The sequence below is a fragment of the Camelus ferus genome, chromosome 1 (assembly GCF_009834535.1).
Source record: "Camelus ferus isolate YT-003-E chromosome 1, BCGSAC_Cfer_1.0, whole genome shotgun sequence".
In the NCBI taxonomy this organism is placed as follows: Eukaryota; Metazoa; Chordata; class Mammalia; order Artiodactyla; family Camelidae; genus Camelus; species Camelus ferus.
Window position 1 is genome coordinate 52,568,396 of NC_045696.1, and position 24,535 is coordinate 52,592,930.

The 24,535-nt window shown below is 37.3% G+C and overlaps 1 long non-coding RNA gene across 6 annotated transcripts in view; it reads left to right on the forward strand.

The window, feature by feature from the left end:
• Positions 1-24,535, forward strand: part of LOC116663657 — a 333,860-nt gene that overhangs the window by 244,122 nt on the left and 65,203 nt on the right. For 5 of the 6 annotated variants that reach the window (XR_004319922.1, XR_004319919.1, XR_004319918.1 and 2 more), the window contains one exon: positions 13,515-13,602. This is a non-coding gene — a long non-coding RNA (uncharacterized LOC116663657). Of the gene's footprint in view, positions 1-4,388; positions 4,566-13,514; positions 13,603-24,535 lie in introns of those variants that run through there. The other variant, XR_004319923.1, reaches the window with a different exon arrangement.

Below are 24,535 nucleotides of genomic sequence, written 5' to 3' on the forward strand. Positions count from 1 at the left end.
TAAATGTTTGAGAACAACATGCTATCTGATTCAGATGTTATGAAAAATTTGGTTACAATATTGATATGTAGTTGATTGATTGGTATAATCTGTATAATATTGACTCATAGGTAAACCTAGATAGCATAGTCACCATCAAATATTAATTTAATAAATAACTATTGCATGTCTCTTATATGCCAGCATTGTGCTAGGCTCTGGGAGTCCAATAATAAAGGAGAAAGATGCAGTCTCATGGATCATATAGTCTAGTAGGATATTACTTATGATAACAAAATTAACAATCGAGTGAATAAGAATAATTGTAAACTGGGATAAATGTCAAGAAGGAGAGCAACACTGTGGTAATATTAAAAATAAATGTGTTGGGAGGAGGGTATAGTGCAAGTGGTAGAGTGCATGCTTAGCATACACAAGGTCCTGTGTTCAATCCCTAGTACTGCCTCTAAAAATAAGTCAGTAAACCTAATTACCTCCCCCCCCACAATAAATAAATAGATAAAAATAAATGATTTTTGAGGTGCCATTTCAGAGTAGTTTGGAAAGGCCTTTCTGGGGAAGTGAGATCTACAGACAGTCATAGGAAAGAGGGGGAGGGGCAAGCACTCCTAGCTGAAGGAACAGCATGTGCAAAAGACCCAAAGTGGGAGATGCTGAGGCACTGAAATAAGGCCACCAGAGTTGGAGACTGGTGAGCAAGGTGAGCAAGGTGAGCAAGGGCAAGACAGACAGAAGGCGAGGCTAGGAGTCATAGACATGAGCCAGGTAATACAGAGCCTTGGAAAAGGTTGAAGTACAAGGCCATAAAAAAATTTCAAGCAGAGGATCTATATGACCTGAATTACATTTTAAGAAAATAACTCTTACAACTGCTGAAATGAGATGCAAGGGAACAGGAACAGCAGAAGGAGGGAGGTGGTTAGGAAGTTGTTGCTGTAATCTAAGCAAGCATTGCTCGAGTCTTGGACTCAAGTAAAAAAAGAAGAGATAAAAAGAAGTAGAAAGATATAATGTTTAGTTTAGAAGTGAACTCAGTACTACATGTGTGTGGAGGGTGATGGAAAGGAAAGGATGTCTGTTGTTTTTGTATAACTTAATAGGCTCTGAAAAAGTCAGTTTTTTGTTTTTCTGTTATTGATTTCTGTGTGGACATGGGGTTGTTCTTAGATATCAGACTTTTTTGCTGTGACTACTTTAAACTTTTTTCTTTGTTTTGTTTGTGTGTTTTGGGAAATAGCTTAATGTTTTATTAGAGAGAAAGTCTCTATGTTTTATTAATTTATTTCCTTGTCCTATTGAAGATAGCATGACAGTATCTAAAAGTATATTGCTTTTGGAGTTTTACTGTATTTGGATTTTCTGAAGCTTTCTAATTACATGATGTCATCAGAAAGGCGTTGCACATTCTGCCTTAATAACATGAAGGTTTTGTTCATAGTGTGTCTGCTTCCATCTGACTTGTCTGCTCAGAAAACTGCTCAGTTATTTTATACCTCTTCCTATCTTTTATAGTATTTCACATGTTTTATGACCACAGGGTATTTATTCTTCTTATTCCACATATGAGGATGTTCAGTGGCTATCCCTTTGTGCTGTTGTTAATACTATAAAAAGCCTTCTAAATTTTAAAAGATTGGAAATGGAAAAATAAAATATGATGTAGTTCTACAATGGAATATTATTCCACAATAAAAAAGAGTGAAGTACCAGGGAACTCCTAACACTCAACAACAACAAAAGAATTCAGTTTAAAAATGGGCAAAGGACTGGAGTAGACATTTCTCCAAAGGAGATATACAAATGGCCAAAAAGAGCATGAGTAGATGCTTTACCTCACTAAATGCAATTCAGAATATCTTTTTATACTCCATAACTTAAAATTAGAATACTTACCATACCAATCATGGCTCAATGGCAATGATGTACTATAGCTTGATCTTAGTTTTAGTGCATTATATTCATTATACTTATTCATATTTTCTTTCCTCTTCAATTGGATTATAAGTACATTTTCCTTTTTTCTACATCTTTCATGTTATCAACAGCTTCTTTTCTTCCAAGTTATATTTATAAGTGTACTACTTTGTTTGTGTTTTATTGTAATTTCTCTTAATTTGGAAATTCAGCTTTCTTCTCCTTCCATTCAAACATCTTTTCCCTTTTAAATGTACCTGAGAAATTACCTTCTTATAACTAAAAGTCCCATCACTTTGCTGTTTTGTCCTGACTCTCTCTCCAAGGTTATTTGGAGAGGTTGTTCCCTGGAAAAGAAGAATTCTGATTATTCTGCGTAGCTCCAGAAGACAGAATGAAGATAAATTGTGGGAAGTGAGAGGAAGAAAGATTGTAACTCAGTTTGTGGAGGACCTTTCTAATAACTACAACTATGTGACGGTCTCTGGCTGTGCCCAGGTAGGAGCTGACCATTTGTCAGCTCCTGGAGAAGGAATGCCAGCTGTGCAGTGCCATGCCTGAGGGAAATGATTCCTTCCAAATCTCTCCTAACTCTAAGATACCATCATTCAGAGAGGATTTTTTTCAATTCCCATCTTCTTCTCAAAGTCTAATCAAAAATTTAAATTAAAGCAAAAATAAAGTAAAATAAAATAATACCTCTTTGGCTTAGCCACCAAATTAGCATATTCAGGATAATGGCATTTCTCCTCTCTGACTCCCTCTTTGACTTTGCACTTTGCAAAGTTGGACTTTGTTCCCTGTTCCCACCTTTCCAATATATGCATCCCTTTCTGTTATTACTAGTGCTGTCAGCTCCCAGTGCAATGATTAGTCTTAGCTACTTCTCCAAATCTCACTTTTTATTTTCTATTTTTTTTTTTACATTTAGCATGAACTGACATGAAAAAATAAAGGACCACATTGGCATTAAGAGACTAACAAGAAAGTCTTGCCTATTCCCATAATCCCTCAAATTTATTTTCCCATCTATCATTTCATTAAGTTGAAAAAGAATTTCTTACGTATCTCTGCAACTCAGTTGAAATACCACATTGTGTGATACTTTAGTATTGGGAGAAGAATCCTAGTTTGTCAAGTTAAAGGCTTTCCCCTGATTTAAACCATCTGAATACACTTCCTGCATCCCTTTTTTTGCTATAATCATCTTTCACAAGAGTCAGCCATTTTCCATCCCTCTGAGAATGCTCCATTGTGTTCAGTATCTTAACATAAATCCTGCTGTTCCAGCCAGACTTTAAGCTCATTGTGACTGAATTCTTAATCTGATGTCTAATATCAGATAACAAAAAGACAGTAGAAATTCCCCCAAATACTCAAAGGTGTAGGAGTAAGACAGAAGTAGGTTTAAGATTGGCTCTCTTTGAGAGAAGCATTATTACTACGTTGAACTTAAATACAGGTTTCAAATGTGGAAATGATGTGCTCTTGCAAAGATGTAATGTGTGACGTGAAAGAGCGTATATGGCCTAGGATAATCCCAGTGAGCTGAGGGAAGGTGCTTGCCCACTCCATGTCAGAATGACCTCGTTGTTAATTAGCCACCGTGGATCTGTCCTAGGTGTTAAATGTCAGAATCATAAAGGCCTTCATGACTAATGTCACATCTTGATTGTTATTGCTAGCGCATAGTTTGTGGAATCATTCATGCTCCTTATCAGATTAGTATTTCCAGGATGAAAGATATCATGAATGAAAAATGAATGTGCAATAACGAGTACCCTATAGGCACTCATGACAAGTCAGGCCCTTTTGCCTCTCACCCTCCCAACCTACTCACCAGCTTTCTATTTTTGTCTAAGCTCTTCAGCAGTAAATATTATACCTGGGCAATAAATAATATGCTTCCTGCCATTTCCTTTCTTTAAAGGTGGAAATCTGTAATTGAGCCTCTTTCTTGCAATAGGCTTATCCTGTATTATCTTTTTGAAGCCAGACTCTTGCAACACAAAAATGCTACATCAACCTTTTATATACAGTGTTCGAAAGTCATTAAACCTGGAAGAATCTATTTGGCCTATCAAATTTTTATTTGCCTCAGTCATATTTTACTGGGTTACTTCCTTTCCCAAGTGTCAAATTTACTTTCCGTAAGTAAAGTAAACATTAAGGGTATATACCCTTAATGTTTTCATGTTAATTAAAAAAAAAAACAACAACAAACATATACACACTACCATCCCCTCATCATCATCACCACATACACACCCAGACACATATTTGCATATCTACTGTAGATTTATAAAGATTATTTCATACTTGATTTCTTTTACATCTCTGCTAAATCATCATGTTAATTTACTTTCAAAGCTACTTATATGATTGAATAGATGGAAGCTTGTGTACATGTTGGCAGAGGGCAGAAGGACAGACTCAGCCTCGAAGGAAATGAATGTCACAGTATGTACTAGCTCTCCACAATCTCACATTGCTTGTCTCATGATGGCTGCAGATCTTGGTGAAGCTTAGTCTTTTTTCCCCCTAGGAGGGAGAAGACTTGAAACTGAACCTCTGAGCTGAGAGGATAAATGGTTGCTAAATTATCTCCATGAATGTAACAACAACATGTGCCTGTCGATCAATCATTTTGAGTAAGTTGTGTTCTCCTCTCACTCTAGTCCAGTGGGGAAGATGTGTAACATCTTGAAAAGCAGAAAAATACAGGAGTTCCTTGGGGGAATTCTTAAAGCAAAACACAGTGAATAGTGAAGTCTGGGGCTATAACAATGAGCCAGAATAACAAGTGAGAGCTGAGGAGGGCGTTAGATAAAGAGGAGGTGGGTATCTAGACTCCTAGCAGGTACATGTGCATGTCATTACCTCCCTTTCTTTCTCCCTTTCCTTGTACCCTGAGTGGAGAAAGATTTGAGCATTGGAAAGACAGACACTAGGCTATTGAAGAGATGGGAGGAGAAGAGACTGACGTCCCAATCTTCTACTCTAGTCCTAATACCTTGGGGGTCATTGGGAAACTAGAGTATACAAGTCATGCAACTTTCAGAAGCTTCTTCAGGGTCTTAATTTTTTTTTTCAAAAGAGAAATTTTTGTACATCTCTTCTATCTCACTTTTTCTGATTGCTCTTCATTTTCCCAAAATCCTTGTATACTTTTCAGCTGCTACAGGATTCGCGTTGGGTTACCCCACCCAGGCCCCCTGCTATCCTCTGCCAATGCCCAAAGCTACAAGTGACCCTTCCCTCTTTGAGTTCATTAAAATCAACACCCAGATTCAGAATGCAGTTTATTTCATTTATGTAGGTTTTCAATTAAATTAATTCACATGAAATTATAAAAAAGTGGGATTTAACAATTCCCAGATTTCTACTTTTTTAGTCTGTGTGAAATATTAATTGATGATCTGGGTTTATACGTTTGGAGGGAAGGCTTTTCCCAAATTTGTGGCCTCTTCCCACCTCTACTCCTCTTCCTTCAATGAGCCATCTTTCGAACGGTTCAGCTTTGCTTCATCTGCCCATCTTTTTGAGCCCTTGTAAATATTTCTGTATTCCTTTGGACTTAGAGACAGTTATGGGGGTAGTAGGCACATTTTCAAATACGCAAAAATCACAAATCCAATCATGGAGAGTTTCCTCTTTTATATCAATATCTGGCTGTTAATTTACTCACATGTTGCAGAACTCAATTTTTAAAGATGATAGGAAGTTTATCATACATATTTAATAAGTATTCTTTATTTATGCTGATAGAAATGCACAAAAGAGATTAGCGGAGTTTTAAACGATAGTTAAATAAAAATAACCAAGAGCCATTGGCTTCTCTCTGCTGTACCTTGTTATATAAATGTCTGATTTTAATTTTATCCTTTAAATGTTATTTTTCACTCTCAAAACTGCAGTCCTACAATAGATAATACTATAGACACTTAAGCATGTTATGTACATTAATATGTTAAAGACCACACCCATTATTTATTATTGTCAGGTGAGCTAAGTTTTGTGCATTCCTAATGCTTTTTCTGTCATCACTCTGCATGTATTTAAGCTTAGTATAACATGTCATAGATTAGAAAAACTCTTATTCCTTGGGGTTTGTTTTGATTTACACCTACATGTCTCTGCAACACATGTCTACAGAGCTCATTTAAAGGCCAAGTAGGCTCAAGCATGTCTGTTTGGTGCATGCTTTGCTCCTGGCTCAGAAGTCACTCATTTACACAAATACATGAATATGGGAAATGCTATGTATTACTTGTAGATTTGGACTTGTAGATCATTAGAAGAAAGACTTTTTTATATAGCAAGATGTTTAAATGAGTTTTTTTGAAACTCATTGTTTAGACTGAATCCCTAAAAGGGACATAAGAAGGTGGCAAATTCTGAATTCATAATCCAAAGTGAAGTGATGAATCATCCTCACAGAATTTGCAAAGGAGGCTTGAAAATACCCATTTTATGACCCTTTGCTTACCACATACCTTTAACCTATAAAGGGGGACATAGAGGCCTACAGAGGGAAGTTGGGAATTTGAGAAAGGCTTTCCCTAGAGAGATGCTCAGATCAAGTCATGTGAATTCACCACTTTGACCCTCCCAAAAGGGAGGGTAGGACTTCGTCCTCACTTAACTGGTGTGAGGGACTTCAATAGGACCAATCAAAGAGCTTCAGTAACTTTCCTGTAGTTTGAGGAACAGTGAACTTGTGTCTGATGCAGTCTTGAGGACTGAGCACGAGGCCATGTCTGAAGCTGCTTGCTCATATAAGAAGCAAAGAGAAGTAGCTGTGGCAGGGACAGTCTGCATGCCCAGAGTTTGGGTGGGCTAAAGATCTGTGAATGTATCCCATAGACCTGGTGTGTACTCTTAAGAGGAATTTGTTTGATATAGTCTAGATGCACTTTGAGAATGTTGTCAGGAAGATCTAGGAGATCTCAGCCAACAGGCCTATGGCTAATGGAATAAAGTTACTAGGTTGGGGAGATGCATTTGTACTATAAAGGGAGCTTCAGGTAAAGATCCCTAGAAATTGAGAAGAGGTGGTATCTGAGCAATCCACACAGCACCTGATGGGAGGTGCTGGCACTAAACTACCTCAACCAATTGAAACCAGGGACAGATTACAAGGGTGCCAATAAAGTAACACCTTTTCTATCCAACTACACCACACACACACACACACACACACACACACACACACACACACACACACACACACACTTCTATCTCCAGAGGAGCCAAGAGTCACAGCTAATGACTTTTTTTTTTAAGGGGATAAGGACTTCTTTTAACAGACTTTATTTTAGACCAGTTGTATGTTCACAGCATTAAGCAGAAGGTACAGTAATTTCCCACTTACTTCTTGCCCCCATACATGCATAGCCTTCCTCATTATCAATGTTCCCCATCAAAGTGGTACATTTGTTACAATTGATGAAGCTACATTGATAAATTATTATCACCCAAAGTTCATAGCTTACACTAAGTTTCACTCTTGGTATTACACATTCAATGGGTTTGGATAAATTTATAATGTTATGTAGCCACCATTATAGTATCAGTATACAGAGTAGTTTCACTGTCCTAAAAGTCCTCTGTGCTCTGCCCAGTCATCCCTCCCTTCCTTCAATCTCTGGCCACTGCTGCTTTTTTTATTCTCTCCATGATTTTGCCTTTTCTAGAATGTCATATAGTTGGAATCAGACAATATGCATCCTTTTAATATTGCCTTCTTTCACTTAGTAATTGCATTTAAGTCTCCTCTCTGTCTTTTCATGGGTTGATAGCTCATTTCTTTTTAGCACTGAATAATATTCTGTTGTCTAGATATACCACAGTTTATTTATCCATTCACCTACTGAAGGACATATTTTGCTTCCAAGTTTTGACAGTTATGAATAAAGCTGCCATAAACATCTGTGTGCAGGTTTTTGTGTGGACATAAGTTCTCAACTAGTTTGGTTAAATATCAAGGAGTGTGGTTACTGGATCATATGCTAAGAATATGTTTAGTTTTGTAAGAAATCACCAAACTGTCTTCCAAAGTGACTATACCATTTTACATTCCCACCAGAATGAAAGTTCTGCTGCTCCACATCCTCACCAGCATTGGACTTGTTGTCAGTGTTCTGGATTTTGGCCTTTCTAATAGATGTGTAGTAGTATCTCACTGTTGTTTTATCTTGCACTTCCCTGATGACATATGATTGTGGAACATCTTTTCATATGCTTATCTGTCATCTGTATGTCTTCTTTGATGAGGTGTCTCTTAAGGTCTTTGCTCATTTTCTAAATTGGATTGTTTTCTTATTGTTGAGTTCTAGGAATTCTTTATATATAACAGTCCTTCTGTTGTTGTTGTTGTTGTTGTTGTTATTTTGCATGTGAATGTCCAGTAGTTTTTCTAGCACCATTTTTTGAAAATACTATCTTTTTCTATTAGTATTGCCTTTGTTCCTTTGTCAAACATCAGTTGACACTATTTATGTAGGTCTGTTTCTGGGTTCTCTATTCTGTTCCATTGATTTATATGTCTATTTTTTTTTTTTACTAATACCATGCTGTCTTGATCACTACAGCTTTTTATTTTTTTAATATATTTTTGTTGAAGTGTAGTCATTTTACAATGTTGTGTCAATTTCTGGTGTACAGCACAATACTTCAGTCATATAGGAACATACGTATATTCATTTTCATATTCTTTTTCACCATAGGATTATTACAAGATATTGAATATAGTTCCCTGTGCTATACAGTATAAACTTGTTGGTTATCTATTTTATGTATATTAGTATCTGCAAATCTAGGACTCCCAATTTATCCCTTCCTACCCCCTTACCCCCTTGGTAACCATACAGCTTTTTAGTACATCTTGAAGTCAAGTAGTGTCAGTCCCCTAACTTTGTTTTTTCCTTGAATATTGTGTTGGCTATTCTGGGTCATTTGCCCCTCTATGTAAACTTTAGATTCAGCTTCTTGATATCCACAAAATAACTTGCTGAAATTTTCATTGGAAGTACATTGAATCTATAGACAAGTTGAGAAGAACTGATATCTCAACAATATTGAGTGTTCCTATCCATGAACATGGAATATCTCTCCATTTATTTAGTTCTTCTTTGATTTTGTATGTTAGAGTTTTGTGGTTTTTCCTCATATAGATTTTGTACATATTTTGTTAGATTTATACCTAAGTATTTCATTTTATAGGAGAATGCTAATATAAATGGCAATATTTTTAAAAAATTTACCATTAATTCCACTTGTTCATTGCTGATATATAGGAAAACAATTGACTTTTGAATATTAGCCTTGTATCCTGCAGCCTTGCTATAATTGCTTAGAAGTTCCAGAAGTTTTTAATTAATCTTTTCAGATTTTATACATAGATAATCATGTCTTCTATGAATAAAGACAGTTTTATTTCTCCCTTCCCCATTTGTATACCTTTTCTTGTCTTAGTGCATTAGCTAGAATTTCTGGTACTATGTTGAAAATCAGTGGTGAGAGGTAACATCTTTGCCTTCTTCTTGATCTTAGTAGGAAAGTATCAAATTTTTCATCATTAAAGATGATGTTATCTGTTGGTATTTTTTAGACATTCTTTATTAAATTGAGGAAATTCTCCTTTATTCCTAGTTTACTGAGAGTTTTTAACATGAATGGGTATTGGAGATATATGGGACATATGGTATGATAAGAAATGAATGAGTTTTAAAAAGCAAATGTACCTTAGAAAACCTGTTATTTAATATAGGTAAATTATGTAAACTGGTTGGAAAACATGAAACAATGGTTGTACTTTCACATCAACCACACCATGTGGGATTTTTTTTTGAAAACAGAAAACTTTTTACAGTATCTTAAATTTTAAACAGTACATAATGAGAATACAAAACATTATTCTGTCTTTCTCCTGCCAAAAGTCAGAATTTATAATGCACACTCATTTCCTTAATCCTTATAAAGAGCATCATGCAATATTTTTAATGGAATTTCTATTTGTTGAGAAATCCTTTGTGTATATTTGAATGCACCAAAACCATTTACATTAGTTACACTTGGCAGAAACTAGAGGAAAGGGTGATGTAAAAGCTCCTTAGAAAAGGTCAGACAAAGCATGTTGTGTGCTTGTTCTTGCTCTAGCTTTCTTTAGTGTGCCTACCCTTTAGTTGCACAAGAACTGTCTCTACCGTGGCAGTGTATGACTTTTGTTCCGTAAAATGCGAGTGATTTTCATTGCCTCTGAGAGAGTAAGTTTTGATTCAGCCATTACTGATTTGAGTTATCCAATTCAATTATGTTTAATTGGGCCCTCCCCACTGATGAGTTAATTGCAGAATTACACCATCAATATATGCCAGACATTATAGCAAATGTTTTTTAAAATTGTTACACTAGTATGATAATTAAGAATGGATAATCATTCAACTAATTTTAGGGTAATTCTATTGTTTGGATAATTTTAGTGTTTATCCTTCTGTATAAAAGATCTTCCATTCACCTGCTTTTAGGTTTCTGGATGGATTTAATTGAGAAATACTCTAAAATTTTAAAAAAGCAATCTTTAAAAAATTTTTTTAAACTATTGTTCTTTGTTGCTTTTAGCCTTGTGAGTCATATTTTTTTTCTACTATTTCATACTAAAATAAAATCTGGATGTGAAATATATTGTTGAGACTAGGATTTTATAATTACTAATTAAAATTCTTTTGTAGTCATAAAAGCCTTGTTCTCAATGGAATTTATAAGTTGTTCCAAATATGTTATGAAATAATTTCACTTTAATAATAGATGTTTATCAATTTTATTGAAGGTATTTGTATAAATTTTATTTTGAAAAGTTCCCACTGTTCTCAAAACCTTCTGAAAATTATTGATCTACATTAAAATTTAGATAAACATTTTTAAAAATTATTTGCATTGTAACACTCTGGGCTTTGGATCAAATTATTTATATTTTAGTAAAAATAGTTAATTCTGACATTACATTTATAACCTATTAATTTAAACTTATGGATTTAGGTTTATATTAATAATGTCTATGAAAATATGTTTGCTAAACATTTTGCTAAAGATGACAGTATTACAGAACATAAAATATTTTCAAGACCTTTGCTATTGTCTGTTGGCATACAAATAGAAAATGTTTTTAGAAGTAATTCTCACCTGTTCATTAAAACAGTTCCAGGAATCTGATAGTTAGACTTTATAAAGAAACAAATCAGATTAAGGAACACCAGAGTGATAAAATCAGAATTTCTATGTTGTTAGATAAATTATTGGTCAGATAATCCAAACACTCATTTGGTGATTGAGCACCTATTATGGTAGGTACAGGACTCTTTGTGCAATATAAATAATTATAAGAAGTGGTCTCTGCTCTCAATGAGCTTAAATGTGGGAAGCAAGGTATAAACATGTGAGATTTAACTAAAAATATTTAATTCAATTGAAGAGATTACTAAAAACAATGGCTCAAGAGAGTATATTACCAACTGCCAAAATAATTCATTAAACAATCTGTTGTTTTCAGAGGAAGCTACCTAACCTATCCCAGATTGTTATATGGAAGAGAGTCCCATGTACATTCTTTAAAACTTGCAGAGCATCCATTTTAATAATTAAACATAGCTTTCTCTTAATTTAGGTGTTTTGGTGACATTTTTTACATAGGGCATTCCTTGAAATTCAATACAAATTCAGTATTTTAAATCAAAATCTATACATTAAGGATAATAGATTCTCAGATGCAAGGTCTCTTTTGGTTAATGTGGCAAGAAGAAAATATGGAAATAGGAAAATATGACTAATATAGAAGTGGGCAAAAAAGGAGACTTCAGTTGGAATTTTCTAGTATTTGTGGATAACAGATTGAGTCTAAGTTTTTTAGAGCTATATTGTAACAAGCAATTGGCAATAAGGTTAAGAAATGATAATGGTATTTGTGGTGAAGTGGGGAGGATATTGGTTCCTTTGATCAAGGATTTTGAGCTCTGAATCTTCCATCTCCTTGCTCTCTTTTTCTAATTAATTAAAATGAAACAGCCTCTTCTTCCCTTTTTCTCCTTCCCTTTTCCCATTCACTCTGCCAAAAAAAAAAGTTCTCTGTTTCTTGGGGTAAGTTCCTGTTGCCACTACTTTCTACTGTGTTAATTTATCTCCAAAGAATTTGACACTAGGACTCCAGGTCTTTCTCCCTTTTATCTCTCTTTGGATATCACTGTCTTGTGTAGTCTTCTGCGGTATATGTTCTATTGTAATGAGCATGACATGACTATTTTACTTCAGTGCAAGGGAATCTGAGGGTTGAAAGTATATTTGAATCAAAAAAGTTATAGTTATGCTTTACCCAATTACTAAGTCTATCTTCTGAGTTTTGTAAGCTAAATATCCAGTCATTACCATGTCCTCCTCTCTATTTTGTTCAATAAATAACTCCATTGTGAATCCACTTCTACCCCACACTTCCAACATTTCAGCTCTCTGTATTAAGAAATTTAAGAAATTATCCTTCAAAATACACACAGTACTATATAATCTTAGATATGTAAAGGAGAGTTTGTCTCATCCATGTCTTTGATGAAAAAATTCAGACTCAGAGAGATAATGATCACAAAGAAAATGGCACTACAGAGATTCGGCAAAAGTCATCTGGCTCCAAATTTAATTCTCATACTTACCACTCTTTTGCCAACAGTAGACTAGAATTTCCCCTTCCCTATAGTATTAAATTGTACGAACTCCAATAATCATTATAGAAGAACTTCACTATTCTAGCCTGTAGTAAGATTGATTTAAACAATGTATTTTTTTTTTTAATCAGGTAATACAAAATTAAAACCAGATGTGCCTAGCCATGCTGTAATCATTAAAAATAAATTTTCTTTGTCTCATGGTAGGTTATTCTGAAATTAGACCTCAAAACTTCTGAATTATTAATGGCCAAAAGCAGAGATAAAAAAAGTTACTCTAAAATTTCCAGACTCATAGACTCACAGATATAGAAGACAAACTATAGTTACCAAAGGGGAAAGCAGAGGGGAGGGTTAAATTAGGAGTTTGGGATTAACATATACACACTACTATACATAAAATATATAAACAGCAAGGACCTACTATATAGCACAGGGAATTATTTTCAATATCTTATAATAGCCTATAATGAAAAAGAATCTGAAAAAGAATATATATATGTATATGTATAACTAAATCACTTTGCTCTACACTTGAAACTAACACAACATTGTAAATCAACTCTACTTCAGTTAAAAAAGATGGCAAGTATATAAACAAAATGCATCATAGTGTAACAGATATTGTTATGGAAATATGTAAAGAGTTCAGTGGAGTCACATAGGAAATAGAATAATTAATCAAACCAGGGATTAAAGAAAGTTTTTATCACGGAAAAAATTTTAAATAAATAAAATAAAATAAAATTTTCATACACTTGCCTCCTTTGATTCTGGGATGGAGGCAGGAATTTGGTTAACACAAACATATACTTGTTTGGTAGACATCAATAGGACATACATGATTGTTTAGGAAAAATACTTACCTTTCCTTTTCTTCCTTTTCTGTAGCTTCCATTTCCCACCAGCTCTTGCACTTGCCTGCCATTTCCTGAACGCCAGTGTGACTAATGAGTGCCAGAGGCAGCAGATAGGGAAGGTGAGTGTTCTCTGTCTGCACTCTTATATGAGCCAGTAGGATTTCTTGTTCTTTCCCATAACATTCCATTCAGTTGATCACTAAACAGTCAGATAAAATGTGAGAGGCATTTGGTACTTGTTAATACAAGGATGTGGATCAGAGATTATACAAGAGTCAGCTGGAAGCCTGGTTGAATTTACTTGCTAATTTCACTTAAACCTCAGTCAGGAACGTACTGTTGAGCCCCACCTATGATGCAGTGCATCCATAGTCTACCTCCTCAATTTTGCCCAAGACCTGGCTATTGAAACTTTATTAGAGTGGATGCAATTTTATAGTAGATCTCCTAACTGTAACCTCAAAATCAACTTCATTATGCTATAGGTCATATTAAATTGCTATAAGATTCATAAAGGAATCCATCATTCCAAATGTGTGGTCATGTACTCAGTGAAACAGTCAGCTCCCAATTATTCAGGGAATCATTTTCAAGTCAGAGGATCAGTAAGGTCTCTGTTCTTCTTTTCCTTCCTATAGTAGCTGTCCTTTTGGTCATTTTGCTGCTCATTAGAACCTGCAGTAGGGGGCCAGAGAAAAAGAAGTAAAAATCAATTCTGTCTTTTTTGTGGTACTTGTGACAATGCAGAAGATGTGGAAGCTACTGATTATAATGAGGCCTGTGGATTATCTGCACATGTTATTGAGGTTCATTTTATAGCTGTGGGAAACTGGGAATTGCCTATGTTGAAAAAAATTTTCATGTATGCAGCCACCTATATTTGTCATCTTGATTGTTATTTTTTAATAATAAAAGTAGTAGTAATAAAAACCTAAATATCATATGAAATAAAAACAAATTCTCTATCCCTGTCTGCTGCAGCCCCACTCCCAAGAAGTAACCCATTTTGGACAATTTTATTTTTAGATCTCCTATTGATGAGCTCCATTACTCTAAATAGTATATCTCTACTGTTATTTAACAAGTCTAAATAGTTATCTCCTACCTATCAACTCTGTGTGTGTCTGTAAGCATTTGCTGCATTGCCTTTTGGTATCCAATGATATTGAGTAGATATTCGATGGCAATTTGTTTATTATCCTTTTGTTAGTAACACCCTCCCCTCTTTTTTTCTTGAAAGCTTTTAGGATTTTTTTCCCCCTGTATCTTGAAGTTTGAATTTTTCTTTCACCCTGCTTGGCATTCTACCAGCCCTAAATCTGAAAACATGGATACAACTTCAGCTGTAAACAATATTATTTAAAACTTATTATTTAAAAACTTATTCCTCCCTTACACTTTCTCTGCTGCTTCTTTGTAGAACAGGTATTAGATATGCATTGGGTATCCTGCAATGATTTTCTAACCTTCAACTTTTCTATTAAATTTTTTATCCTTTTATATGTTGATTTACATTCTGGGAAATTTCTTCAACTATTTATTACAGCCTTTTTTCTGATTTAAACAAAATTTGTTAATCGCATTCTAAATTTCTAAAAACTCTTTCTTATACTCAGACTTCTTTGTTTTGGTATAGCAGGCTATTTTTTATTTTTTGGAATCAGTATTTTCTTAAATACTTCTGAACATATACAATAAAATAGTTTCAAGTTCTGAATTATTCTTGCTTATTTTGAGGTCAGTGGTTTTATTTTCCTCCTCTTTTTATTCTTTATCTGCTACTGGTTTTCCTCAAATTCTGAATTAAATCAATTCTAAGATGCTTACTCTTTTTTTCGGATTTTCTTAGCTCTGAAATCGGGATGCAACTTAGAATCAATAGAATGTCACAATTTAACTAGCGATGCTTTTTTTTTTTCTTTTGCAGTATATAAAATAATGTGTTCTACAATTAACACCATCTTAGTTGAAAGGAAATAAGTAATTTGGCCATCTGTAGTTGGTTGTTAATATTTGTAAGGGTTAGGTCAGCTGGCATGGTTTTCTTATACAGTTATTTAGGCTTATTATCTCTAAGTGCATTTGTATTCTAGGCAGTTGTGTAAGTTTTTCAGTTGGTAGGTTTCATTTTAGGCTGCATAAGCGGGACAGGCAGACAGGTGTGTGTGCCCTGCCTCCCTTACCTAGTACCAAATTGAAGAGAGCTTTACTCCAGGGTGTGGCACTCACCTATATGAGCCTGGTTTTTCCCAGGAAGATCACTTAATTTTTTAATGTAATTTTGAGCCTGAGGATAAATGCTTCTACCATATTCAGGGACAAGGGTTGGAAATTAGGTGTTAATTTTCAACACTATTCTCTAGAGAGATTATCATCTGGATTTTTGCCTTTTTTCACATCCTTAATCTAACTGTCCTTAGAGGTTCTGAATTCTACTAGATCCACCTGGGTGGCAGTGTTTTCTTGCTAGTGTTTTCACTCTGGTTTCCACCACTTCGACTTGTCTATCAGTATGATCAAGTTGACTGCTGCTGCTTCTTCATTTAGGTCTAGATCAGTGGTTCTTACCCTGGTCTGCATGTTGCAATCACCTGGGGAGCTTGGTAGACCACAGATCCCTAGATCCCACTCCCAGACATTCTGAGTTTGGGGTGTGGCCTCACTAAATCTAAGAAGCAACCAAAATTGAAAGCTGTTGGCCCAGAGCAACTCTGAAATCTAAAATGTCAAAGGGGAGGCAGCATAAAGTATTGATTAGCAGTAGAACTTCTGTAGCCAAATTGCCTGGATTTAAGTTCCAGCTCTACCACTTAGTATGTGTCTGATCACAGGCAAGTAAATTTCTCTGTGACTCAGATTTCCACATCTGCATATTGGGGGCTATAACCATAATAATGTTCCTTAAGGTTATTATATGGATTCAATAAATTAATATTAAACAATGCTTAGATCATAGTATTACATGAATATAAAATAATAAATATGCAAGCTACTGAACATTAATCTTCCTATGTCTTAAATTCTTAGCTTCTCACTCTCCAACACTTTGAACACTGCCTTTTCTGAATCTGTCATTCACTCATAGTTTTGTTTACTTCTAGAAGTCTGTATAGGAGACTCCATTGTTCATCACTTAGTCCCTCTCTTGCAGAGTTCTTGACTTTGTAGCCCTGTTGTCTTTTTGATGAAGCAAACCACCCATTGAGTCATCCTTCAATTTTCCTTCTCTACACCTCACTTGGACTACTGAATGCTGTTGAGAAAAATGGTGTCATTACAAATTCATGGGCTGATACTCTTCTCAGGTTCTTGGCACCATCTGATTTTTTTGTTCATATATCACTGATGGACTCTTCTGTTCCTCACACAGTGATTCCTCCAGACTTGCTCTCTACACAAACTATTTATTGGTTCTTTTCTCCATCTCAGTGAACAGCTTTGCCTCCTGCTTCATCAAAAAGTTAGAGGCTATCAATTGCAGTCTTCTTCACCTTTCTACAAATGGATCAATTAGTGTACTCAGCTTACTTCTTTTCCTTCAGATCTCAAGGAAATAATATACCTTGGGCTCAAAGAGAATTCACACATCTGTGTTCCTGGTCATTCTAATTCTCTCTCTCTGTCCCTCTCACTCTCTGCATCTCTCTCTTCTGGGTTTCAATGTCATACACAACATCATACACAAGCTACTTTAAAGAATATTGTACACTTACCTTCTTTCCTGTCTCAATTCCTCTTACTCTCATCCTAATAAAATTAAATGTCAGGCCTCCACACTTTAAAAAAAACTTCTCTGGTGACCTCACTGCCAAATCTGATGAACTGTTTTCAGTCCTCATCCTGTTGGGTTTCTTATAGCAGTAGACATGATGTATACTTCTCTCTTTAAAGAAACATCTCCTTTGGCTTCTGAAATATTGTTCCTTCCTGTTCTTTTTCTTTGATAATCTTTTATAGTCTTTATATGGGCATCTTTTCTTTTGTCCACTCAGTTAGTATTGGTGTGTCACAGATAGCTTTATAATTCTGGACGTTTCCTCCACTACTTTATTCTGATACTGCTACTGTATAAGCTGTGGCTCAAAAATCTTTATCTGCAGCCTGAAGCTTACCCCCAGTCTCTGCTTCTTTAGAGACAGCTGTCTAAGAGAACTTTTCCATCTGGATGGCCTAAGGAAACTCTAAAATTGAGCTCATTTTCTTTTCCCTAATCTTGTTTTCCTTCAAATTTTACTAATCTTAGGAATTAGTGACTAACTGATTTAGTGAATGTCCAACACAGAAATCTAGGAATCACTCTTGACATCACCCTCACTTTTACTTCACAGTCGAGATGAGTTTTTATACCTGGTTGTTTCTACATTTATAAATGCTTTCATCTGCCCCTCCCCCCATTATCTACCTCCACTACTATTGTATTAACTCAGAATCTGATCTTTTATTGGCCAAGTTTACTATAATTGTTTCTTAACTGGTTTTCCTACATTCAACTTACTTCTTCCAATCCATCCTTCACAAGGAATTTTTCCCAAAACTCATGTGGAAGAAAATGAATGTCTGTTTTAAAATGAAGATTAAACCTGTTTTGTCTTATTCTTTACACCATTATAAGAGTGATTTGACTCATTCTGTGGGAGAGGGTGAGACCATTTTACCTCCCAGGGAACAGAGATGAAGCAATTATATTTTTGAAGCTATAGTCCATCTTGCACTGAGGAAAAGAGAAGCCAGCTTTCCTCATGCTAATAGTTTGAACTGTTGAACTACAGTTTAAATGGGTCACTAAGGTTGCTCTTTTGACAAAAGAAAGTAATTTAATTTTCAAGAGAATAGAGATCTTTTTCTGTGTGTGTCTTTTTTGTTTTATTTTGTTTTTCTAGTGAGTAGAACAAAGGTTCTCAAGGTTCCCTGGACTAAAAGCGTAATTATCACCTGGGAACTTGTCAGAAGCACAAATTCTTGGCTTCTACCCCAGATCTACTAAATTAGAAATTCTGGCCATGGAATGCTGCTAATATGTGTTTTAAAAAGCTCTCCAGGGAATTCTGCTGCAAGCTAAGGTCTGAGAAACACTGGCCTAGGATGAGGTCTGCCACATAGTGGGTGTTGAAAAATCATTCGTTGAGGAAAAGGATAAATATTGGTATAAAGAGATAAAAGGGCTTTGAGGTTGCTAGGTTGTTTTAAGGGCACTGTGGAAGCTTCTGGAAACCTTGTTGAGTCAGAATTCTCTCTAAATAATCATTGTCTTCCTGTGAGAAGGACTTTCAGGTTGCTGACATCTTGGACCTGAGTCCTTCAATGGCCTGGTCTTTCAAAAAGTAGACCCATCTCTTCATCTGCACCAAGAACTTTTCTTTCAAGCTGAAACTCCAAGAGCAGCCCCTGAACACCAGTCAAGGAAGCTGCAAGAAGCTTTGGTTTGGGGATGGCTGTCAGTTAAGTCTCAGCTGGGTTAGTAAGGGCAAAATACTGCCATTACACGTGTGCACCATTTGTGATAGTGTTAACATGTGAGTCTGATTGCAACTTAGATCACATCACAGGCATCACAGCACACATACACCCACGCACGTCACTTTGCCTTAATTCTAGATGGGACTCAGTCACCAACACAGTGGTTCAGTGAGACAAAAAGAAGAAACTCTTCCTGACTGCTTGGAATGGTAGGGCAACCTGCAATCCCCGGTTAAGACTAGAAAATAACAGGCCTTACAAGAGCTGAATTAGCATCTGTATAGACGTAAGTTTCTCATGGCTAATATACCAGCAGAGCAATGATTCTAACACGGTCTTTGTAAGGTGCTCTGTCTGTTGACCCTAATTAGTTTCCCTAGAAGGGTCATGAAATATGATCCACAAATCCATCCTTCTTAATCCAGCTATCTTTAAAAAAGGTAAACCTATTTCTAAAGGGAGAGCCCTGGACAGCACAGTAAATATGGTCAGGAAAAGATTCCAATTTGCCATTAGGAATAATCGCCCTTTACCACTCTTATGGAAAGTTTTCCTCTTGTTTCTGAAAGAAATAATCGTTAAAAGTTGAGGTTTGGGGGAAGTGCTTTTCTAGTGCTAGTGAGGAAGTATAGAAACCTTAAGCAGGGAACATCCCTATGATGCTTCAAGAATAACAGGCACGTGAGCCGATGTCTCAGAGCCTCCCGCCCCACCTTGTGTTGAGGTCATCAACATCTCCAAACTGATTAACACTTCCATCTTTGTTCTTAATGCCTAAGCATTATTGAGCAAGTCTTTGGACAAGATGAGAATGGGAGAGCTGGGCAAGTCACTCTCCTGAAGGCCTGTCAGGTTAATAAAAGAGGTTCTGCATATGCCCTGAACCTGGAGGCCTGGTTCAGAGAACACTGCTAAGGGAACCCTCAACATAGGAGGTGGTTAATTAGGTCCACCTGAGATTGGTGTGGGCTCTATCTGTGTGAAGTTCTGCAAGAGGACTGTGTCAAGTTCTCAGTGAACTTTACATTTTGAACTCAGCTTCCTTAAAAACTGAACACTCTCCCCAAATTTGGTAAGCATTGGTCAGGATGGGCAGTGGGGGTGTGGCAGTGGGCAAGGGAGAAGAAAGTGTGGCTACTTCCTATGGAAAGTTTTGCCCCACCCACCTATCCACAGGAGCTGGTGTGGAAGAAAGCAGCAGTAGCTGAAATCCTCAAATGTAGCTCCCTGGGCTTCCCGGGACTCAGCTGCTGAAGTGCTTGGCCACAGGCTCTCAGACAGCGGCTGAAGGAAGTGAACCCCAACATCCCACCAAGAGGGAGCTCAGCCTGTTCTCACTAGTGTGGTCCAGAACACCCACCGTGGGGCTGAAGTAAGGACGGCACTCTAGGCCCAATATCTCAGAGGGAGGAGAGGGTACGGGGACAGAGCCCTGACCAACAGCTCCAGAAATCCAGGTTAGGCTGTCTTTGGAACTTAAATTTCTCCCAGGACTGCAGGGGCCTGTGCGTGGAGGTGGCCAGGCAGGGAGAGGGAAGTAAGCTTTCTTAGTGGGTCACAAGAGACCATTGTATCCAAATTGTTCCATCAAAAACATTTGTATCCTGAAGGATAACCTTACCAAGGCCAGAATTAGGTGACTTACAGGGCCAGAGTTTTTTGAAATGAGAGTGGTGGGTGGTCAGTGGTTGGAGTCACTAAGTTGTAGCCAGAACTTGAAAGCCAGCAGGGAGTCTCATTATGAACTGGAACCAAGCGTAACCTGTTTAGAATGCTAGACCTATGCTCTTAGAAGCATGCAGACTTGAAGGCCTTCCACGTTTTTCTGTCTTTAGATGAAAACATCTGTGTTTAGATGCTTACAGAGTATCGAAAGCACACGCTAATGACACCTTACTCTTTTCTAAGGATTGAACCTCCCAGACTCCTCAAGTTAAGCTCCAAGAGCTTTGATTTCAGGGACTTCCCAGTACCTAAGGAGTGGAAAGAAATGGAGAAAGGAACTTTAAGCCAAGAGTAATGTTTTCTCTCATCATGATTGAAATGTGGAATGTGTCCAGGGTGAGAACACAAATAGAACTGAATGACCCTGACCATTTGAAAAAGGTCCGGAAATATCTCATTGTATGAAGTTAAGGATTTGAGAGTGAATTAATAAAAGAGTTGCCAAATAGAGGCCTAACCTTTGAATCTATGCAATCCTTTTGTGTCCCCCACCATGACAGTGAGTAAGAAAGCAGTTCTGAGGCACTGATCCTGTGACTCTCTACTCACAAAGTGCTCAGGCATGAAGTCCAAAACGATGTACAGTTTATAAGACCTTCTAAAGTCTAAATTCTAACGGTCTCTGCAGCCTTAGGTCTTATCACATTTGTAGTTCCCCAAACAGTGCCCAGCCCGTGGTGATCACTCAGTGCAAAGGTATGTAAGATAAAGTCTTCTGTCTGGATAATGCTTCATCTCTGAAGAGCCATCCAGGGTTCTGAAGCCTTTGTCACTCTCCCCTTTCCCCAGATATAACAGTTACTATTGTATATGTCCTTCTATAATAGCATCCATGAGACTGTGAGCTCCTCATGCAAAAATGGTATCATTCTACTCTGTGTTCCTAGAACTTAGCATAGTCCCAGGTATTCAGGACACACACAAAAATATTGAATGCATGAGTGAATGAATGATAAACAAGGAGCTGAAGCACAAGGTTGCATAGTGTCTTAACCAATGCCAGTTTGTAGAACCACAACCAGGACCAAAGTTAAATATAAAAATTTTAGCCCCAGCTCTCTTGAGAACCCCACAAACTCTATGTTACACGAATCATTTTTTGCTTTGTTTTGCATTGAATATCTATAGCTATATATAAAGTGAACGCCTGGTGAGTGGGCGGATGGTGGTGTTCACTCTTATTTAGTGAAATGTGAATATGTCAGAATTACAGAAAATAGAAAGAAAATGGTTTATGCAAAGCTGTCAGTTCTCATGCCTGTTTTTTTTTTTTTAAATCTGAGATGGTGCCGAGATGGTTCAAACTTAATATTCACATCCATTTTATCACATCAAATATGATCATTAGCAAACAGTGTTTGATGGTAACTATTTCCTGACTGACAATAGCCATCCGGTGGTACCCACTTTCCCATATGCCTGGGGCTGATACAATTCAGATAGTGTGGAAAATAGTGGGAGGAAGGAAGTAATTAAAAAAGAAGGGGAAGCTGGGGGCAGGGGAGAGATACCAATTTTATCTCACACAAGAATATCCCTGTACCTATTCTCTGGAAAGTTATGGGTAGGGACAGGAATACTATTTTTAAACCTGTTTCATATCCTGAAGTTGGCATGCAGTCTTGCCCATAGGATGAGTGTCAGGATACCCTGAGGGTGGGCACCAGTGTTTAAAATATGCTCAGCTGTAGCCTCAGAAAACAAGAAGAAATTATCTCTAGAGTACTGTGGATGTGGAGTAAGCTGGAAAAGTAGACAGTGATGAAATTATAAGCTCAGTGTCCCAAGCAATATTTTGTAACCAGTTACTTACCCACCCCCTCCCCACCTTAAGCAACACTTTACTGCCGCCAGCAATACCTTTGCCATGTGGAGCAGAAGGTAGGGTGGGGGCTACGTGGCGGGAGGGAAGCCTGGCTGGCAGGGTTTCTAAGCACCGCAAAGGCTTCTGAGGCAGCAGCATCACCCAGAAAGACAGGAGAGTGTTCAGCAATAATTTGTGAACATTGAGGATCCAAAGGGAGGCGGCTTTAACTGCACTCTTAATTTCAGGGCTAGCTGGTTGCGAACACTGACTGGTTATTTACCAAATTCCTGTCCTGTTCTTTCTGACTGAGCATTCAGCTTGATTACATGACCCAGGCTCCCCCAGCTCCAGTTAGGTGGGGTTGTGTGCTGAGTTGTGGCCAACGGAATGTGGGCAGGAGTGATTGATGCCTTTTGCCAGGCCTGGCTCCTCGTCCGCTAGTCTCTTTCCTCACTCAAAGCCTGAGTGGAGAGGAATCTGAGCCTCCAGAAGAGGGAGATGCCCCCAGATAGGGTCTGGGTGTGTATATGATTGACTCAGGAGGTGGCTTACCAGAGAGAACACTCTCTCCTGCTAGCCATTTGGATTTCATATGTCATTTGATGGAGCCACTGAGGTTTGGGAGTTTATCCTTTGCAGGAGAGAAAGCTGCAGCTTCCAAGCCTTTCACAAAAATGACTCAAATAGTCTCACATACTATGTCCTCCCATGTTCCCTGTCACTCTCAGGAGCACTTTCTTAACATCTTTCCTCCCATTTTGGGCATGCAAGCAAATGCTCATGCAGAATGCCAAAATCTTACTTGTGGCTAAAATAGTAATGACGTTTAAATAGCCGAGGAATCAACAGAGTGATTTTTTTTTTTTTTTTTTGAAGAAAAGGTATACAGAATCAAGGGGACATGATGAGCAAAGCTTTTAGTCATCCTGGCATTCTTTGTTTTCATCGACACACACATGTAATTTCAACTAAAGTGCGAGGTCCCCATGGTTCCTGAAAGCTCTGGGGTGCGACTGGAATAATGCGGCAATTTAAACAGCTGTGGGCTCTCAATTTAAAGCTGAGATGTTAAAGTGAGGTTATTAAACAAATAAATAAATAATGATTCTCTGTATATCTGGGGTGTATCTGTAGGAGATTGGAAGTTGGATGGGGGCTGGGAGACACCTAAAACAGGGATGCTGGTGAGCAAAGTATTTCTTCAAGGTCCTGTTGCATATTTGAGTCTTAATCTAGATCCACAGCCCTCTTATTTACCTGAGTGATGAATCAGGACAGAGTACTCCAGGAGAGGGCAAGAGTAACCTCTAAAGACTGAGGGCACCCCTGCGTATATTTTGCCCATCACTTGCTCTTAGTCTGACTTTTCAGTTGCCTCTACCTAAGGATAAAAAGGAAGTTCTTTCTTCCACATAGATGATCCCCAGGTTTATTGCATTTCCTTACTTTTCTACTTCCCCTGTGGCACTCAGGCCTTGGAGTAAATACAAAAATCAAAGTTGATTGAAGAGCAGAACTCTTCATGATTACTAAGTGAAGGAAACAGGGGTATCCGCCCGAGCAGTTGAAGGAACTGGAACGCTGAGCTTCAGGAAGACACCAACTAGACTTTCCCTGCAGGATGTCTGAGACAAAGCGACAGGGAATCTGTCTACTCATCTTTGCCAGGGAACTGCTACGGATAGAAGAACCAACTGTTGGTGCCTTTCCCCTGTCTGATTTTCAAGGAGACTCCTCTGAGTGTCCTGAATGACCCAGTCCACCAGGGACCATGATCACGGTCAGCAACTGCTAAGCTGTGCCTTTGACCTTGTACCTCTTCCTTCCCTTGATGTCTTTTTTTGAGTCTGCTTTTGGATTAGAAACCTTCCTTCCCCATACACATGTCATTTGATTATTGCTTTCTAGTAGGTTTCCTGCCAGTTACGTTTCTATCTCAGAGAGACCCTAGACAGTAGTACTACCCCAAGATGGAGGAAAGATCCCAGAGTGACAGTTTGAAAAAAAATTCCCAAGAAAACTATTCATTATAAATTAAATTATGATTTACAGGTATATTCGCT